This window comes from Molossus molossus, unplaced genomic scaffold, assembly GCF_014108415.1.
Source record: "Molossus molossus isolate mMolMol1 unplaced genomic scaffold, mMolMol1.p scaffold_m16_p_1, whole genome shotgun sequence".
Taxonomy (NCBI): Eukaryota; Metazoa; Chordata; class Mammalia; order Chiroptera; family Molossidae; genus Molossus; species Molossus molossus.
This window is the reverse complement of record NW_023425344.1, coordinates 213,324,101-213,343,587: the sequence shown is the minus strand read 5'-3', so window position 1 is coordinate 213,343,587 and position 19,487 is coordinate 213,324,101. Positions and strand designations below refer to the sequence as shown.

The following is a 19,487-nucleotide window of genomic DNA, read 5'->3' as shown; positions in this document are numbered from 1 at the left end:
CAGCAGGTAGGACATTTTCCACTTATGATTGGCTGTTTCCGAAGTCTAACATTACTGGAGAACAAGGTATTGAGTAAGCAAGTCCTGAAAAAGGATTGGTAGAAAAGACTCCGGATGTGCTTGACTGAGCACTGATTGGTAAATTGAGGGGTCAGGAAGAGCAGTTCCGCACGAGGATTGGCAGTGGAGTGTCCCATGGAAACCGAACCCGAGCTGCTGCCAGGACTTGCACGGGGGCGGGGCAGAGTCTATCCAAGGCGCATGCGCTAAACCGGCTTCTCGGCGCCATTTTGTCTGGGCAGCGGTGGCCACAGCTCTATCGCATTTCATGTTTCTGGCGAGAGGACAACGAAGTCTTTCTCCCATAAATTCTTTTCAGTGCGGTACCCGTCCGCAGTTCCCTCCAATTCAGCACATAGTGAAGGTCGGAGGAGTCGCGGGTCTGTTTAAAAGGTCAGTTGGAAGCTATGGTTGTCCCATTGATTGGGGGATGGCGCAGCTGTAGCGGCACCGGCACCGGAAATGAAGGGGCCATAGGGCAGCCATCGCAGGGTTCTCCCTGCAGCGGGGTGGGAAGTAGGGGGCGGGGCGAAGGGGGGCGAGGCTTCCTCTCCCGCCGCGAGAGAAAGAGGCGGAGGGGAAATCTCTGTGTCTGGGCTGGTTCTCTGCCTCCTAAAGAGCATGATAGGGTTTTCTGGGGTCTGCACCTCTCCGAAAAGATCTTCTTCCCTTTGGACGTGAGTTTTGGAAATTTGTCATATTCTCAGCCAATTGCCACTGGCAGTAGGAGTTTCCTTAATTAAGACGAGAAAGGCAAGGTTCCTAGACACTTAATAGGGTGCGTGTGGACAGGTGCTTCCGCGTGCTCCTCACGCGATTAAGCTCTGGGTTTCGGAATGCTGAGAATTCACTTGCTGGCACAGATGCTGTTACTCTGACCTTAGATTCGCAGCTGTTCCAAATTGCAAGAGGCTTTTGCTGCTTTTTTAAAGGAAACAGCAGCAGCGGTTTTGCAGAGACAGAAAACACTTTAGATAAAAGGACCTCCCGATAGGATCTTGTTCAGGGCAGCCATTGGTCTTGTTCTCTTAGCAAAATATTGTATTCTGTTTATTGAAACGAAAACACAGCTGAAATGATGTAAATAGAGTATGAATTAGCAAGTTGTCATAAAGAATAAAATAATTAGGGAAGTGGAAAATGCCGTCAATAATCCACGTTGACTAAATTTACTTAAAGAGAACAGTTTAAGCCTATGGGTCGCGACCCCTTTGGGAATCGAGCGATCCTTTCACAGGGGTCGCCTAAGACATAACAGTAGCAAAATTAGTTATGAAGTAGCAACGAAAATAATTTTATGGTTGGGGGTCATCACAACATGAGGAACTGTATTAAAGGGTCGTGGCATTAGGAAGGTTGAGAACTGGAAGGAAAGCCAAATCAATTTTTCATTCAGAACAGTGTTTTTTTCTCAAAATTACTTACTAAGAAAATGAAATCTATGTTGGTATTTCTTTTGAGTGACCCAGTGGCATTGATCTGGATTGCTCCTTAAATTATCCTCATAATACCTGTTTTGAACACTATGGTTGAGTAATTTAATAATTTATTGGATTTTGTTGGCAGTTGGTCTGAAGATAATCGGATCTCTCAGTGACATATATCTGGAAATATTACTGAGGTGAGTTCTAATATATGTAAAAATCTTTAAAATTGGAGAGGCTGCCTGGAAAAAATTTTTGTGGACCAAAAAAATAGAGCCATAAATACCAAAACGGAAGAATGGAAGTTGAAAGATGTTTTGCTTGGACAAGGGCTCAAATGAGTGTACCATTAGCTATCAGGTGTGATATTCTAGAATGAAATATCAAAGTTAGGACATACTTATGAATTTGTTTACCCATCATGTGGTTCCTATTTCTGATCTTTAAATACTTAATATTTTTATCATGGAATAATATGAACAATTTTATGATTTTTTTCTCCCAATTAAAAAATCTGGCATATAAAAAAGATATTTCAATAAGAGCTTAGAAGTGAGGTTCTCCTCCCACCCTCCTCAACCCCACCCTTAGGGAAACTATAAAACTATACTGCTGAACTTTCCAGGGGGTAATCACTTCTAATTTCACTATACAACTTTCAGCTGTTACTATCCAAATAAGAAGGCATTTGAAAATGACTAAAAAGCCAAAAGAAGAGCACAACTATCTCCCATATTCTCTCCACCAAAAGGTGATTACAGTTTATACTATACTTAATATATTGTACAAAGGGGTTTCACTTTTTCATTGATTTTGTTTTACAAACAACTATCTCCCATATTCTCTCCACCAAAAGGTGATTACAGTTTATACTATACTTAATATATTGTACAAAGGGGTTTCACTTTTTCATTGATTTTGTTTTACAAAAATCATTTGAGTTGTGCTCATTTTGTCACCCATGTTTTTTTCTTTTTTTTGTAGTATGTGCCCCTAGTGGGAACCAAACCCGGGACTCTCTGGTCCGCAGGTCGATGCTCAACCGCCGAGCCAAACTGGCCAGGGCCATGTTTTTTTCTTTATAGAAAACATTGGGAACATATGGAAACATAGGAGATATTTTGTTTTTAAAGCATTTTTTTTTTTAATCCTCACCCGAGGACATTTTTCCATTTTTTGTTCAGATAGAGCGGGAGGGAGAGAGAAGAGAGAGAAACATCGATGTGAAGGGACACACCGAGTGGCTGCCACCCGCACGACCAACCAGGGCCAGGGACAAACTGCAACCGAGGTACGTGCCCTTAGCGGGAACCGAACCTGGGTCTCTCTGTACCGCAGGCCGATGCTCCAACCGTTGAGCCAAACTGGCCAGGGCTTAAAGCATTTTTATGACTGCACAGTGTTCTATAGAATAGGTGCACAATAATTCATACAGTCTGATCTTTTAAGTTTTCTATTATAGTGAAATGTTTGAATATCCTTGTATATATTTTACATGATTTTGCCTAAGAACTGACATCTGTGGCTAAAATTTCTAGGCATCAAGATTTTTCTTCACATCTCTGATTATTTCTTTAGAATAAATTCCCAGGTGTAGAAATAGAAAGCCAGAGATTGAACATTTATAGCTTTTAATCCTTGTGCAGCTGTCCATCAAAAAGCTTTTGCTCTTATTGCACTTACAGTTTTTGTTGTTCTTTTTGCTTTTATTACATTTCCCCTCAATTTTCTGTTTTTGTTTTTTTGTTTTTTTTGTTTTTCTTTAGCTTTATTTTTTAAACTTTTTCTCCTGGGTCTTTGTTTATTCAAGTAGAATTATTACAGTCTTTAAGTCACACATATAGTAAAATAAATTTGAGTATTTTTGGTGGACCTTAGGAATAATTTCTTAAAACTAATTTTTTATTCTAAGTAGGCATTTATGCAGTGAAGCATTTTGCTACACAGAAATGACATTTAGAGGTTGCTAAAGACAAATTGTTTTTATGCTATAGTAGAGTTTAACTATTTTATGTTTCCTGTAACCTTTCCTAAAGTTTTTTCATCCTGTGTGCATTCTCTTGGTGCTTCTGTACCCTTGCAAGGATCCTTTACATGCCTGCCTCTCATAACATTTTTACTTAGCAGTTGTTTGGCTCTTCCCCAGTTTGAGAGACTACTTTCAGAGGGAAACAGCAAAGGTTTTTAATCACTGTTACGTTTGCCTACAAGATACATGATAGATGCTCTGTCATTATTTCTTATGAATCTGTATGTATTTTTCTATGCAAAAATATGTAAAATACGCTAACTTAGGTTTTCATTAAAAGTAATTCTTTTTGTCCCACAGGTGTGGCTCAGTGGATTTAGCGTCCTCCCATGGTCTGAGAGGTCTGGGTTTGATTCCCTGTCAGGGCACATGCCCAGGTTGCAGGCTTGGTCCCCTGTAGGGGCCATGCAGGAGGCAGCTGATTGATGTTTCTCTCTCTCATTGATGTTACTGTCTCTCTCTAAAAAACCAATAAAAACTTTTTTTTTTAATGTAATTCTTTTGAGAATTCATGATGTTCCACTGATGCTGTCTTAACCTTAAAATTTTTTTTAATGTGCCAAATATTTGATTCAATACTGAATTGATTTGTAATTCTGAATGTAATGTGGATTTAGAGAACTCTTTTTTTTTTTTTCCTTTTTTTCCTGAACCGCAGGCCAATGCTACTGGCCAGGGCTCTTTTTTTTTTTTTAAATCCTCATCCGAGGACATTTTTTTTTTTCTTTCCATTTATCTTCAGATAGAGCGAGAGTGAGGGAGGGAGGAAGAGAGAGAAACGTCGATGTACGAAAGACACATTGAGTGGTTGCCACCCGCATGACCCCAACCAGGGCCGGGGACAAACTGCAACCGAGGTACATGCCCTTAGCGCAGTGGTTCTCAACCTTCCTAATGCTGCAACCCTTTAATACAGTTTCTCATGTTGTGGTGATCCCCAACCATAAAATTATTTTCGTTGCTACTACTTAACTGTAATTTTGCTACTGTTATGTCTTAGGCAACCCCCGGGTTGAGAACCACTGCCTTAGTGGGAACTGAACCCGGGACTCTCCAGTCCACAGGCAGACGCTCTAATTGCTGAGCTAAACTGACCAGGATGGATTTAGAGAACTGTTAAGGACAGTTATTAAAGATTTTGTTCTCTCAGTTTTTTTTTTTTTAAGGGTTTTATGATCTCTTAATGGAAAGCAACTTAACTGAACAGTCACTAGACCATCTCTTAGATATGAATGAAAAAAATTGTGATAGAATTGTTTTTTATAACCTATTTTAAGGGCTCAAATAGAATAATGTTTCCTACAAAATCAAAATTTCAAATTTTTAATAATGCTTCTATTGATGAGAAGCTTCTTTGAAAGCAGAATGTTACATTTATTTGGTCAAGGGTTTCAATGAGGCTATATATAAGTTCCCAATGTTGTGTTTTAGGCTGAAATTACAAAACTAGAACATCCTTATGGATTTGTTTACCCATACACATGGATTTCATTTCTGAATTCTTAATCATGGAACACTTGAACATTTTCATGATTTTCTTTTTTAACTGTGGTAGAATACTTGAGATCTCATCCATGAAAGTGTTTAGAAGTGAAAAAATTTTAATGGAAAATTTAAAACATTCCATGTTCTTAGTATGTGGGCTTTGTTTTCTAGAGTGGGCTTCATTTTGTGGAAAAATTAAGGAAGGTGTTCCACTTTTTAAATACCTGGATTTGCTGTCGTTGAAAATTATGTTTCTGGTAAGCAGTTTCACTTAACTATTTTTCAGTTATCAAGATTGGCCATGTTACTGTTACATTTATCTTTTTAAAAATGATAGAATTTCTTCCACTATACAGCTGTTTCTGTAAATGTTTGTGTAGAGAACTAGAACGTTGCTATGTTGAGTGTAGCTTCTTGATTCCTCATGACTTTGTGTTTTTTTTTGTTTGTTTGTTTTGGAAAGTTACAAAATTTGCTTATTTGTAACCAAAGCAATCTTTGCAATCTCTCTATGGTATTTTGCCCTATTAGATGTCACTGCTGATGCCATGTGGAGTCATTGGTACTGGTTTTCTTTCATATATAATTCATACTGGAATAACAGTATATTTTAGGATTTGGATTCAAGCTGATATAGGTTACTTAGTGGCATTCCTACATGGCAAGGAGCTATAATCAAGGAGCCTACTGTCAATAAAAGGAAGAACATAATTAAACATGTGGTGGAATGTAAGTAAAAAATAGTTATTTCAAAAGATTCAGTCAATTTAGATTAACTTTTTAAAGATTTAAATCATGGCTCACAAGAACAATAGATTTGTGAAAAGTTTAGTATACAGTACTGTCAGTCTAATTGCTTTTAAGAAGACAAATTATTTGACATTGCAGAACAGAAAATTTTACTTAGGGATCATTGAAGATTCTCAAAGTTAGTGAGATGTAATATGTTAAAGTAGAAGAAAGGAAGACATTCTAAGTGGATGGAAGGTTGTGATTAAGAATACAATTATATAAGGAAAGTTATTTGGGACAGTGAGTAAACTAGTTTGGAGAAGATGACTGGCTAAAGATTACATTGGGAAAATTGTGTGAGGCCAACTTGTCAATGTTTCTAGAATCAGCTGAACATCAAAATTATATAGGTGCTTGTCCTCTATAAAGGTTTAGGAACCTCTAGAGAGCCTTGAAAGCTGGGATGTGAGCAGAAAATGAAGATTAATTTTTGTTTTATTTTCAAATTTTACAAATCAAAATGGAACTAAACAAACAAATCATATTAAATGCCATCCCAACATTAGATTTTTAAAAGTTTTTCTTCCTTGTCTGTATGCATATTCTTTCTTTAGTCTTAGAGTACATTTTATTTTATTTTCTTCCTTTAACATTCAGTATGACTACACAATGTCTGATAATTTTAATATCTAAAAATATAATACTCCATCAAATTGTTTTACCTGTGACTTCATTTTTTCTGTTGCTTGGCCATATTTAGATTTCTGGGTTTTTTTGTTTGTTACAGAGTGGAAGGGAGAGAGGGAGATGGAGTGAGAGAAACATAAATGTAAGAGAGACCCATCGAATGGTTGCCTCCTGAACAACCCCGACCAGGGTTGGGGTTCAAACCTGCAACCAGGTATGTGCCCTGGACCAGGAATCGAACCCAAGACTCTGGTCCACATGGCGATGTTCTAACTGCCAAGCCAAACCTGCCAGGGCTAGGTTTCTAGTTCTTCAGTATTATGCTATCATTATCACCCATGTGCATACAGTATTTTGTATCTTTTGGACTGTTCTTTTAGGATTGATTTAAAAGGTGGTTGAATGTTTTTATGACTCTTGAAACATTGCTGTATTGTTTTCCAAAAGAGTTATTATTTACACTGTGAGTTTAATTGCCAGCTTTGGGTAACCTATAATTATAATAATTTTTGCTAATTTTATAGGTGAAACATATGTTGAGTTCTTTTTTTTTCTTTGTTTTAACTAGTGAGGTTGGATTTTACATACTGATGATTAGTAATAGACAAGATGTCTATTCACAGTTTCTGTCCATATATGTATTAGAGTCTTGATATTTTATTTTTAAATCTTTTGAGTTTATTAAATACTATTTAGTAGGAATTTGCAACAGATATTTTTCCATGTAGACTTCCATTTTTCATTTTAGTTATTTTTGTTTAGGGTTTTTGAACAGACACAGTGGGGTATGATGAACACAAAAATGTATTATTGGAAAATTACTTGGATACAGTGTCCAGTGTGACTGAGGAAATGACACAAGAATTGGAGGTAGGGAGACAATTAAGATACTATTGCAGTTGTGTTAGCCTAAGATGAAACTATAGTAGGACCTGGAGAGAGACAGGACAGGTGCACAAGAAAAAGAGTTGACAGTATTTAATCTCTAACTGATTATAGAGGTAAAGAAGAAAGAAAACAAAACACTCAATATTTTAAAGAGCAGGGAGTAGATTGTACCATTAACTAATATGGAAAGTAAGAAGAGACCACTGGTTGGTAAGGAAGATGAAATCAGTTTTAAACATGCAAGTCAGAGCTTGGAGTGTCCAGTAAGCATCTATTCTTCCTTTTCTCAAGGTGCCTATGAGGTCCCTAATTGGAACAAGGCATATGCTGGACCTTACATTGTTTTCTGTATTTTGATTTTGAATTTTATTCTTCCATTAGATTTTGGTGCTTTTATCACAGCTTTTTTATTTCTGATTTTTAAAGTACAACTTCAAAAGTTAAAGTGAATTAATAGTAAAATACATGCAGGGAAACCACATGATTCTTAAACTAAGTTAAGGGGAGGTTAGTTTTTCATGACTGAAAAAATACAGTGTTAAGAGAGCATCTTGTAAAATATATTAATGCTTTTAAACTGTTCAGACGTGGGGTGAAATTTCTTTTCCTTAGTGGACTAAGTTTGGTGTGTTTTATGTTGATTTTACCAAAATAGAGAGAGAAAACATTCTGTGAAACATGAATGTTTAGCCAAGATTTTTTAAATATATAATATCTAAGTAAAGATCTTAATTGTCTTATTTTTTGGAAACCACTTTTATTTTGACATGAAATTTAAGTGTTCAGTTTAAGGAAGGACTTTGGCAGTTGGACATGAAAATATGGAGTAGGCTGACTTTTGAGTGTTCTTCAAGAGGAAGAGCCTAATTTAACCAGTTAATCTCCCATGGGCCTTTCCCTCCTTTTTTCCTAGGGCTTTAAAAAATGTTTTCTGCTATTTAGCAAGGAAAAGGTTACAATTTTGTTTTAGAAAGAAACCCCACCCCCTTTTTTCTTTATGATTTGGCTTTTTAATTTGTTTTTGTAAAACCTAAACTTTTAGGGTTAGGATATGTATGTCCTTATAAAATTTGAGGTGCTTTGTTGCATATATCAAGACTTTGCCCTGGCTTAGTTTGACTCTGTGGTTAGAGCATGGGCGGTTAGAGCATGGGCCCGCGGTCCAAAGGGTCTCAGGTTCAATTCCCAGTCAAGGGCATATACCTGAGTTGCAGGTTCGTTCCCCGGTCCTGGTTGGGGTCATGCAGGAGGCAACCAATTAATGTTTCTCTCTCACTCCCTTCAAAAAAAAAATTCTCAAGTGAGGATTACAAAAAAAAAAAAAAAAGGACTTTTATCTCATTTAAATGATTAGGTATGAAAAAGTTTTCCCATCGTAGTGCTAGCTTTGAGTTACAAAGATAGAACCTATTTATAAATTGAAGAAAAACTAATACATTCAGAAACATAAAATTTGTACATTAGTTTTAAATAACTGTGTGGTACATGTATGTTTTAATGCCTTCTCTTTCATTACCTCCTTTTCTCTGGTACCTCTTATTTTTCAAAGATTAAATCATTTGAATTAACTACAGGATGTTGATCTTCTCCATGTCCCCCATTAGCTTTGAAAATAAATTCCGGGATTCCCCTGGCTGGTGTGGGTCAGTGGATTGAGCTTTGTCCCATGGACTGAGAGGTCCCAGTTCGATTCCTGGTAAGGGCACATGCCTGGGTTGTAGGCTCAGTCCCCAGTAGAAGAAATGCAGGAGGCAGCCGATCGATGTTTCTCTCTCACATTGATGTTTCTATCTTCTTTCCTCTCTAAAAAGAAAAAAGCAATAAAAAAATATTTTTCAAAATCATTCAAGCAAAAAAGATACTTCCAGCTTTAGAATGTGTAGGTGTAGCAGCTTTTAGTGGGAGGGGTGGTTTAGAGCAAATTTCTAACCTCTGTGCCCCATCTGTAAAATGTGAATAATAATAGAACTGACCTGACCTGACAGGTTGGGATTAGTATTAAATGAGTTAAGAAATAAAAAAAATAAAAAAAAAAAAAGCAAGCCCTGGCCGGTTTGCCTCAGCGGTTAGAGCGTCGGCCTGCGGTCTGGAGAGACCAGGGTTCGGTTCCCGCTAGGGGCATGTGCCTCGGTTGCAGTTTGCCCCCGGCCCTGGTTGGTCGTGCAGGTGGCAGCCACTCGATGTGTTCCTTTCACATCGATGCTTCTCTCTCTCTCTCTCTCTCTCTCTGTTCCTCTCTCTCCCTCCCACTCTACCTGAACAAAAAGTGGAAAAATGTCCTCGGGTGAGGATTAAAAAAAAAAAAAAAGAAATACACAGTGCTTAGAATGATGCCAAGATAGTAGGTGGTATTCTTAGTGTATATAAATATGTTATACAGTGTCATTCATAGAATATTTTAAAAGATTATATTGTTATATTTATATGCAGAAATAAAGCATCTAGACTCTGCCTTCATTCAATACCTTCCAAAGGCCATTTCAACCTCTCTCCAAACTTCTTACTTTTATTTAGGTACTATTTGTTCTTGTCACATGAAAACTATCATGTCTCTCCTCTGTAAGCCCTGTGCTTTCTCAGTTCTTTGTTTTTTGTTTTTGACCCTCTCCGAGGACATGCTTAGAGAGGGAGAGGGAGAGAGACATTGATTGGTTGGCTCCTGAACAACCCCATCCGGGTTGCATTTCAGCTTTTTGCTCACTTTTCATCCACTTACATGTTCTTCACTAAGTAATGACATTCTTACAGGCAGAGAACTATACCTTATTCATCTTTGTAGGTTTAGAACCTATCACAGGCCTTGGCACTTATTAGGCACTCATTTGTGGAGTGAAAGTTTATGAAAGGTATAGCAAGCTAAAAGGTAATGTTTAATGTACAAATGCATGCCAGTGAAAAATGTGCTTTGTCAGTGTTTGTACACCAGAAAATTTTGCCTGATCGGTTACTTAAAATGAGATCACTCGAGGTTTTACTAATTGGGTCAGATTCAAAAGCATGTAGGGAGTAGAACATAAGGGCTACTATCCGCAGGTCAAGAATTTTCATTAGAATGCCCCCCCCCCCTTTAAGATAGTATGTCTGATTAACCACCAAAGGGATTGTTTTTCTGACAGTAACTGATTTTCCATAGATCTGCCTGCCCACTAATCTTATCACCAGTGGTCCAGATTTGTGAAGTTTGGTCACAGCTCAGGATATATTTGCTGCCAGTAACAGAATATTCAAGCCACCTGGCTCAATCAGTTATTGAACTGATACTCTACAAGTACATTTGTCTTATCATAATGCCATAATACCTTTAGACATGAAAGTAGGGGTACTCTTGAGAATAAGAACTTGGTGAAAGATGTTATGAAGACATTATTTAATCCTTGGTTACTATAATATTGATAGGGTCTTAGCCTCTAGATTTAGAAGAAGTGGAAATGGTGGGAAATAGGGAGATAAGTTAAAATGCCTGGCTCATGGTAGGCATTCACAGAGCTAAAGTAATTATGTATTCAGCTTAAAAATCCCCAGAACTTTTACAGTAGTTCAGTTGGATTGCATAAATATCTTAATGTAGAAAACACTATTTGAAAACTAGATGTTCTGTGTTCTGTAAGCCTGCTCTCATTGGTTGTGACCTGGGATACATTACTCTGCCTGAGTGTTTGCTTTTAGAGTGGAAGGGGCATGGCGCTAGGTATTTATAGTTCCTAATACTTAACAATTCCAATCCAGTATGAAAGTTTTATTTATTTATTATAATCCTCACCCAAGGATACTTTTCTCTTTATCTTCAGATAGAGTGGGAGGGAGGGGGAGAGGGAGAGAGAAACATCGACGTGAAAGGGACACGTTGACCCCCACACCATCCTGACTAGGACCTGGGGCGAACCACAACCGAGGTATGAGAGCCTTTGACTGGAATTGAACCTGAGACTCTCCAGTCATCGGGCTGACGCTTTAACCACTGAGCCAAACTGGCCAGGCCCAGCATGATATTTTTTAAAAATAAGAACTCCTATAAGTATACTTACAATATTTATATATTTCTGAAAGGTTAAATGGTATTTTAACCCCTGAGAAATAGAAGTATCAGACATTGACTACATAATTTTAGTACTTATGGAATTTGCTGCTATTCCTACTGCATAGGATCAAATTCTGACAAAAGCTTTAATGTCCTACCTACATTATTGTTTTATTTAACAAGTGTTGTAAATGCTTTCATTGGCTAGTAAAACATATTTGAAATAATAGTTAAGCAAGTTCATGGATTAATTTCACTGTAGTGAAGTTTCTATAGGCAGAGGAGGGCAGCTGGAAGATGGCATAGGGGAAGGATTTGTTTTCTTCCTTTGGTTGGCTAATGGTATGTTTGGTAGTGTGTTACTGAGTCTGCTAATCCTAATGGCCCACCTAGGGGTTTATATTCATATTTATTTGTATTTAGGTTTACCTCAAATCCTATGGCAAGCACAAACAAAAACTTTTTCCCTAAGTAGGTTCCCTCAAACCAAACCAGAAATTTTTTTTTAATCTTTGTATTTCTTAGTCTTTATATGCAGTCATAAAACTGCTTCCAGTGTTTGTATAATTTTGATGGCTTAGGACAGGGATGGGGGTTATTATATGAAGGAACATAACAAAAAGAAAAGCCATCTTCCTGTTTCTTATTTCTCTATGTATCATGTGATAGTGTCATTAAGGCCTTTAAAATGCTAATGTAACCTTGGTAACCAAAGCAAAGTTTTGCTGTTTTCCTCTCAAATGTGAAGTTCTGCATTTTATTACACTGTCACGAAGAACTAGTCTGCTACCAGTAAAAACGTAAGCCACAAAACTTGCTTCTCTATGCTGCCAAGTACTTCCTGTTTTGTCAGATTTCCATGTAGGGGAAAGAATGGATGAGCCTGAGTTTCATGTTTAAAGCATCTCTCCTGAAATTCAGTTTGGAAGCTGTCCAAATATCGAGATGGGGGGAAAATGACACATCCTGTCTACACTTGAAGACATTTGCCAGAAAGCTTCATTTGGCTTCATGTTATGAAAGAGAGGGTTGCCAGGAAGAGAAACTTTTGTTGTCAGAAATAATTAGCGTATGATTTGCCAATGCCGTGGCTCTCCTTTAGGCTTTTCATATCAAATGTGTTTCAGTTTATGAATGAATCATTACATAGCTTGTGAAGGAAGAATCTATGTTCATTTCTAGTAGACTTTTCCTCTACAAATAGTTTGTAAGAACTGCATTCTGCCACATTTTCTCCATTTTCAGTAGTGACAGATGAAAGGTCAAATGGTGATTAGAATAGATAGATATAGACACCGTTGTAATATAGAATCTTAGGGGAAAGGTTGCAGTAAATTGATTTAAAGAATCTTTTGCTACTAAAATAGTGAATAAGTAGAACATTTAGTTATAAATGGTGAATTATTTGTCACATTTTTGTTCTATGAAATCAATTTCAAATTAGTTAATAGAATGTGTCAGTAGAATGTAACTTGCAATATAAACTTGAATCCCCTCATATTGCTGGTAAAGGAATCCTGTGTTAAGGTTCTTTCTTCTATAGTCGTAGAACCAAGCGTTTCTGTAAAATTTTCTTTGACCAAATTGGCCTGGCCTGCCTTAAGTCAGAGCTATTTTTCTCTTTTGACCTGTCAGTAAAATAAGGTGCTTTTAAATCTCTGAACACTTATGTAATTTCTTCCTTATTGGCTCCTTGGCATTTTGGAAATTTTCAGAGAACTAATTCTGATTTATATTTGAAAACATGTACTATAGTGTCTACCAGATACTTCCCTTTTCATCATCTCAGAATGTGTTCCTATTTCTGAGACATGTATTTCTTTAAAATTTCAATGAAAAAAAGTTTTCCAAAATACCTATCATGACCTACAATTTCATATTCCATTTTGATTTATAACAACTCATCTGTTGAAACCCTGTAAGTGATTATTTCTGTTGCTATGTTCTCTATTTTTTTTTAATGTTTTTTATTGATTTTTTTTTTTTTTAGAGGGAGAAAAAGGGAGAGATAGAAACATTGATGTGAGAGAGAAACATCAATGGGTTGCCTCCTGCTGGGGATTGAGCCTGCAACCCTGGTATGTGCCCTGAGTAGGAATCGAACCGGGACCTCTCAGTCCATGGGATGATTCTCAATCCACTGACCCACACCAGCCGGGTGATATATTCTCCTTTCATTAACCTGGGTCCAAATCAGTGAATCACAAATTTTAGTGTATTCATACGAATTATGTTAGGTTACTTGCTCTAAATACAGATTCCTGGGCCTCACTTCAGACCTAATGAATTCAGTCTAGGGAGGAATCTTATGCAGGTGGTCTTTGAACCAAATAGATATAGTCCCACTGTCATCTAAATTCTGTTTATAAAGATTAGTCTTTTTACTGTTTCAATTACTGCCATCTCAGAACTTTTTTCTTTCTTTTTTTTTATCCTCACCCAAGGACATTTTTCCATTTTTTTGTTCAGGTAGAGGGAGGGAGAGAGAGAGAGAAACATCGACGTGAAAGGGACACATCAAGTAGTTGCCACCCACACAACCCTACCAGGGCCGGGGACAAACTGCAACCGAGGTACATGCCCTTAGCGGGAACCGAACCCGGGTCTTTCTGGATCACAGGCCGATGCTCTAACCGCTGAGCCAAACCGGCCAGGGCTAGAACTTTTTTTTTTCTACTAATCATGGACATCCTTAGTTTTTCTAAATGTCCTACATTCACTCATTGGAGAGCTCATTCTAGGAAACTGTCCCAATTCCAATTTCCTTCCTTGTTTGTCAGTTTATCTTTCCTCCCTTCCCAAAGCACACATAGTTCAATATGTACATCCAGTTATGTATACATGATCACACAAATATTTTTGTTGTTTATTGTTAATTTTTGCTTTGATTTTTTTTGTTTGTTTGAAAGTAGAAGGGAGGGATGGAGAGAAACATCGATGTGTTCACATCGATTGGTTGCCTCCCACATGACCCTGACCAGGGGCCAGAATTCGAATCTGAAACCCAGCCCTTGACCAGGAATCAAGCCCAAGAGCCTTGGGTCCACAAGCCATTGCTCTAACTGCTGAGCCAAACCAGACAGACAGACATAGACAGACACACACACACACACACACACACACACACACCCCTATCTACCTACCCACATACCTGATAATATCTTGCCTAGTAATTTTCAAATTGCCTATTTTTCCCACTGGAGAAATTTGTATGTTATTTAAATTTTTAATTTTTCATCTTTTCTGGCAATGTGATACATTATAGGCGTCCAAATGTGTACATTCTTTACTGCTGTCTATTGGTTGCTGCTTACTTTAAAACCAATCAGTCTCATAAAGATCGAAAGGGGAATTATTTTAAAACTTTCAGGAAAAGTCATACCTGTAATTCTCATATACTGTTTCCCTTTTTTTTTTTTTTTTTGCATTTATCTTTAGATAGAGCAGGAAGGAGAGAGAGCGAAACATACACGTGAGAGAGACACGTGGAGTGGTTGCCACCCACACGACCACAACTGGGACCCGGGACAAACTGCAACAGATGTACGTGCCCTTAGTAGTAACTGAACTTGGGACTCTCCGGTCCGCAGGCTGACGCTCTAACCGCTGAGCCAGACTGGCCAGGGCTCTCTCTTTTTTTGTAAATTATTAGTATTTCCTTGGTGCTAATTTAAGAATAATTCTCCCAGCCCTGACCAGTTTGGCTCAGCGGTTAAGAGTGTCGGCCCTTGGACCGAAGGGTTGAGGGTTTGATTCCCAGTCAGGTTTTCAGGTTTGATCCCTGGCTCTGGTAGGGTTCATGTGGCAGGCAAATGATTGATGTTTCTCTCCCTCCCTCCCTTCTACTTTATCTAAAAAAAATTCATAGAAAAATATCCTCGGGTGAGGATTAACCAAAAAGTAAATAAATAAAGGAGAATGATTTAAAAATGAAGAACTCTCCCATACTGCACATTGGTCTTGAAGCCTATTGACTTTTCCTGAAGGTTTAAAAATAATTACCATTCCCATATGGACTGTATAGTTGAACCCCTTAAATGAATTTTCCTAAAATTTTACATTATGGTTCCACATATAAAAGTCCAAACCATACATTTTTAACACAAACTCAAAATGTCTAAGTACCTGATTTGCTCTTCAACAGCCTTTGTATATTAACCACATTACACCAGCATTTACTTTTTTAAAGAGCTGGTATTTGTGGGCTGGAAGGATACATATAAGGCAGTTTACCTTTTCACGTGGTTGGATGGTCAAAGAAGGAACATCAGTTTTATTCGTAATGTGAATTGTCTGAATGTTTTGGCAATTTAAAAATTGGGTTCTTATTGTTCAATTTTGAGAGTTCTTTGTACATTTTGGACACTTGTCCTTTGTCAAGTTAAGTGATTTGCAAATATTTTTCCCTAGAGTTTTTGTGTCTTTTCATTCTCAGTGTTTTTAGGAGAGCAAAAGATTTTAATTTGGGTGAAATTCAGTTTCTCAGTTTTTGATATAGTGAGAACTTTTTTTTTAAATAAACCAAATTTAGAGATCTGTTTTCTTCTAGAAGCTTTAGATTTGAGGCACATTTTGGCTTATCACTTTGAGTTAATTTCTGTATACAGTACCAAGGTTTGGTTTGGCTTTTGGTGTTGGTTTTTTGTCTTATGGATGGATATCCAAATTGTTCCAGCACCATCTGTGAAAAAGCACTGTCCTACATTGATCTGCCTTTTCACCTTTGTTATTCAGTTGACCATGTTTGTAAGTCTATTTTAAGACTCCATTCTGTTCCATTAATATGTCTGTTACATTAACTTTATAGTCAGGCGGCATGGGTCCTTTTTTCGAAATTGTTTTGGCTGTTCTGATTCCTTTTCCCATATACGTTTTAGTAGCAACTTGATTTCTTACGCTCTCCAACCCCACCCCCAAAAAGAGCCTCTTGTGAATTTGACTGGATTTACATTGAGTCTATAAATCAGTTTAGGGACACTTAACAAATCTGAGTCTTCTGATCAGTTTCTCTTTACTTCATTTTCTCTCACCATTTTATAATTTTCAACATTAAAATCTTGCACAAAATTAAATTTATACCTAAGTATTCCAGTCTATGCCATTTTAATGGTGTATAATCCCCATTTTATAGATGAGGAAATTAACTTGCCCGGGGTAACAGAATTATTAAATGATAAAGACAGTTTGAAACTTACATGAGCTTATAAACCACTATTCTGGCTTTAATTACGGTGTTAGTTTTATTATAAAATTGTTGTGGGTACAGTGGTGGCAGAAAAGGAAGTCCTAACTTATTTTAACGACAACAAAACCCCGTTACTGTGCTATTATAAAATAATTGATTTTGCTCTGGCCAGTGTGCTTAGTTGGTTGAGCATCTTTCGTCCTCCCGTGCACCAAGAGGTTGCCAGGTTGTGATTCAGGTCAGGGTGCATGCCCAGTAGGGGGCTTGCAGGTGGCAGCTGGCTGATGTTTCTCCTCTCTCTCTAAAATCAATAAAAACATTTTTTTAAAGATGTGATTACCCCCAAGTTTATATATTTTCTGAGTCTGAGTGTTCCAGATCTTTTCATATCATAAACGATGCTCACCTTAATGCACACACCTCTCTGATCATTATAGTAGTGGACCAGTGTTTTTATTCCAGGATATTTTTTATTATTTTATGATTACAGTTTGCATTCAACACTTTTGTATTAGTTTCAGGTGTACAGCACAGAAGGAATGTATTCATATAGGTTACAAAAGTGTTCCCTCTGATAATTCAGGTGCCCAACTGGCACCATAGCTATTACAGCATTGTTGACTATATTCCCTGTGTTTTACTTTACTATACCTGTGCCTGTTTTGTAACTACTAATTAGTAGTAGTACTTAACCCCATCACTTTTTTCCCCCTGCTCTACCCCCTGCATGCCTCTTCCCTCTGGCATCCATCAGTCTGTTCTCTGTATGTATCAATATGTCTGTGCCTATTTTGTTTATATTCCACATTAAGTGATAGATGGTATTTGTCTTTGTCTGGCCTATTCCACTTAGCATAGTACCCTATAGGTCCAAACATGCTGTTGGAAATGGTAAAATTTCATTCATTTTTATGACTAATAGTTCATTGTATACATGTACCACAGCTTTTTTATCCACCTATCTATTGATGGGCACTTGGGTTGCTCCCATATATTGGCTACTGTAAATAATGCTGCAGTGAACATGGGAGTTCATATATTCTTTTGAATCAGTGTTTTGTGTTTCTTTGGATATATACCCAGAATTGGTATACCTTATACTGCAGTTCACTAGTATGAATTATTTCAAATTTCAAAAAATGTGTACTGTTAGAATTTGGGTGCCTACTTTGTGCTTACCAGTGAAAATGAAAACCATCTTTATTTGAACAACTCCCATCTGTGGGAGGGATAGTAAATACCACGATAGACACATAAATAAAGGCCAGTGGTAGAACAAAAGCTTTCACTTGGTTAGGGTTAAGAGTACTCTTACCACCCTGGCCGGTTTGGCTCGGGGGTCAGAGCGTTGGCCTGCGGTCCAGAGAGACACCGGGTTCAGTTCCCGCTAAGGGCACGTATCTTGGTTGCAGTTTGTCCCCAGCCCTAGTTGGGTCATGTGGTGGCAGCCACTCGATGTGTCCCTTTCACATAGATGTTTCTGTCTCTCCCTCTCTCCCACTCTTATCTGAACGAAAAATGAAGGAAAAAAAGTCCTTGGGTGAGGATAAAAAAAAGAGTACTCTTACTCATTTCATGTTTTGGAGTTCACTTTTTTATTTCAGTAGTCTGACAACTATTTAGTGGGAAACATGTAAAGGGCTTTGAGAGGGAGAAATCATTTTAGAAGGCTTTCTTGGGGTGATGGTCCAAGTCCTTAGGAAAGACTACTTAAGAAATAACCTATGCATGTTGAATTCAATATAGATATGGTATTGAGTGTAGGGAAGTAAAATAGAGATCTAGTCTGGGTTCCATTTCCAAAGGTAAAGAATTCAAAAGTTTAGAGACAACATTAAGTCATGATTTTCATTTGTGGATTTCTTCTGGTTTCTTAACATTTTATTAAGTGGGTATTTTTACAGAATGAGAAAGGAAATGTTAATTTGTCATCTTAATTTGCTCTTTAATCTTAATTTGAAGAATATTTTATATCAGTCAAGTATACTGATGACTTACAATGTGATTTTTCTCATTTATTTTTCAGATCCCTTTTAAGAATGATAGACATAAAAGCAAGCAGTATTGTCAGATAAGTACTTTTTTTAGTCTAATTATATTTTATTATTTGTAATTTCTAAACCAAAACTTCATTCTTTAAAACATTTTTCTTTTTTCTTTTTTAGGTACCAGCATCAAGGTTTACAGTAATAAAGGTACTCAGTCTTTTCTGAAAATAAATTTGTAGTCTTGTACAAAGTAAAATGTACCAGCTTTCTCTTTCCTCAGAGGCCAGTCTATCTCAATGGTGTAGTTACCTAGTGCCCCTACAACTGAACCTAGGTTATTAAACCTATATATAGTATGTATGAAAACCAAGGCCAACACTGGTGTCATTCTGAGTTAAATGTATGGGTTGTAAAATGTAACAACGAATTTTATATAAAAGAAGCCATGGCAGATTGTTTTTGGCTTGTTTGTATAGTAGTTAGCTATTCAAGTATAATGATTTGCTATTTGAACTACATAGATGCTCAAAGTCCAGCAGTACCCTGCTGCTAAACTCACTGACTAGATTACCTTCTTAGGAAAGCATGACAGTTGAATGGAGTGTTACTGGCATGAGCCCAGCAAATGGTGTGTACACCTGAGTACTTGGCCTGCGGTCATATTGTTTCTTCCTGCCGTGAATGCTGTTTAGGTTATGACAGTTGCTCTTGTAAGCCACAATTCTGAATATTCCTCATTATCAGTTCTGTTTCACAGAGCACTTCCATATATATTCTCACTTATTGAAACATAAGTATTTTTATATGAACTTTACAGATTGAGAAATTTCATAAGTGACATAATAGCAACTTTGTGGATACTTAAATCCACTCACCACAATAAAAGAAAAAAAAAAAATTCTTGACTCTCCTGAAACATCTTTCTTGTGTGTGTACACCTAGAGGTTAACAGAGGCTTATGACCAGTAATCATTTCACTAAATACAAAACT

At 37.2% G+C, this 19,487-nt stretch overlaps 1 long non-coding RNA gene across 8 annotated transcripts; it reads left to right on the top strand.

Annotated features, from left to right (window-relative positions):
* The first annotated feature begins 263 nt into the window (after nucleotides 1-263).
* Nucleotides 264-19,396, top strand: LOC118625483. Of its 8 annotated transcripts, none has more exons than XR_004958685.1 (7): nucleotides 264-453; nucleotides 1,627-1,681; nucleotides 2,147-2,235; nucleotides 5,170-5,255; nucleotides 5,530-5,727; nucleotides 7,180-7,287; nucleotides 18,535-19,396. It is a non-coding gene; the product is annotated as an uncharacterized LOC118625483 (long non-coding RNA). The 8 variants fall into 8 exon arrangements; XR_004958692.1 differs by lacking the exon at nucleotides 18,535-19,396 and adding an exon at nucleotides 8,910-9,001 and having other exon boundaries at nucleotides 5,613-5,727; XR_004958691.1 differs by lacking the exon at nucleotides 18,535-19,396 and adding an exon at nucleotides 8,910-9,001 and having other exon boundaries at nucleotides 5,603-5,727.
* Nucleotides 19,397-19,487: the final 91 nt, after the last annotated feature.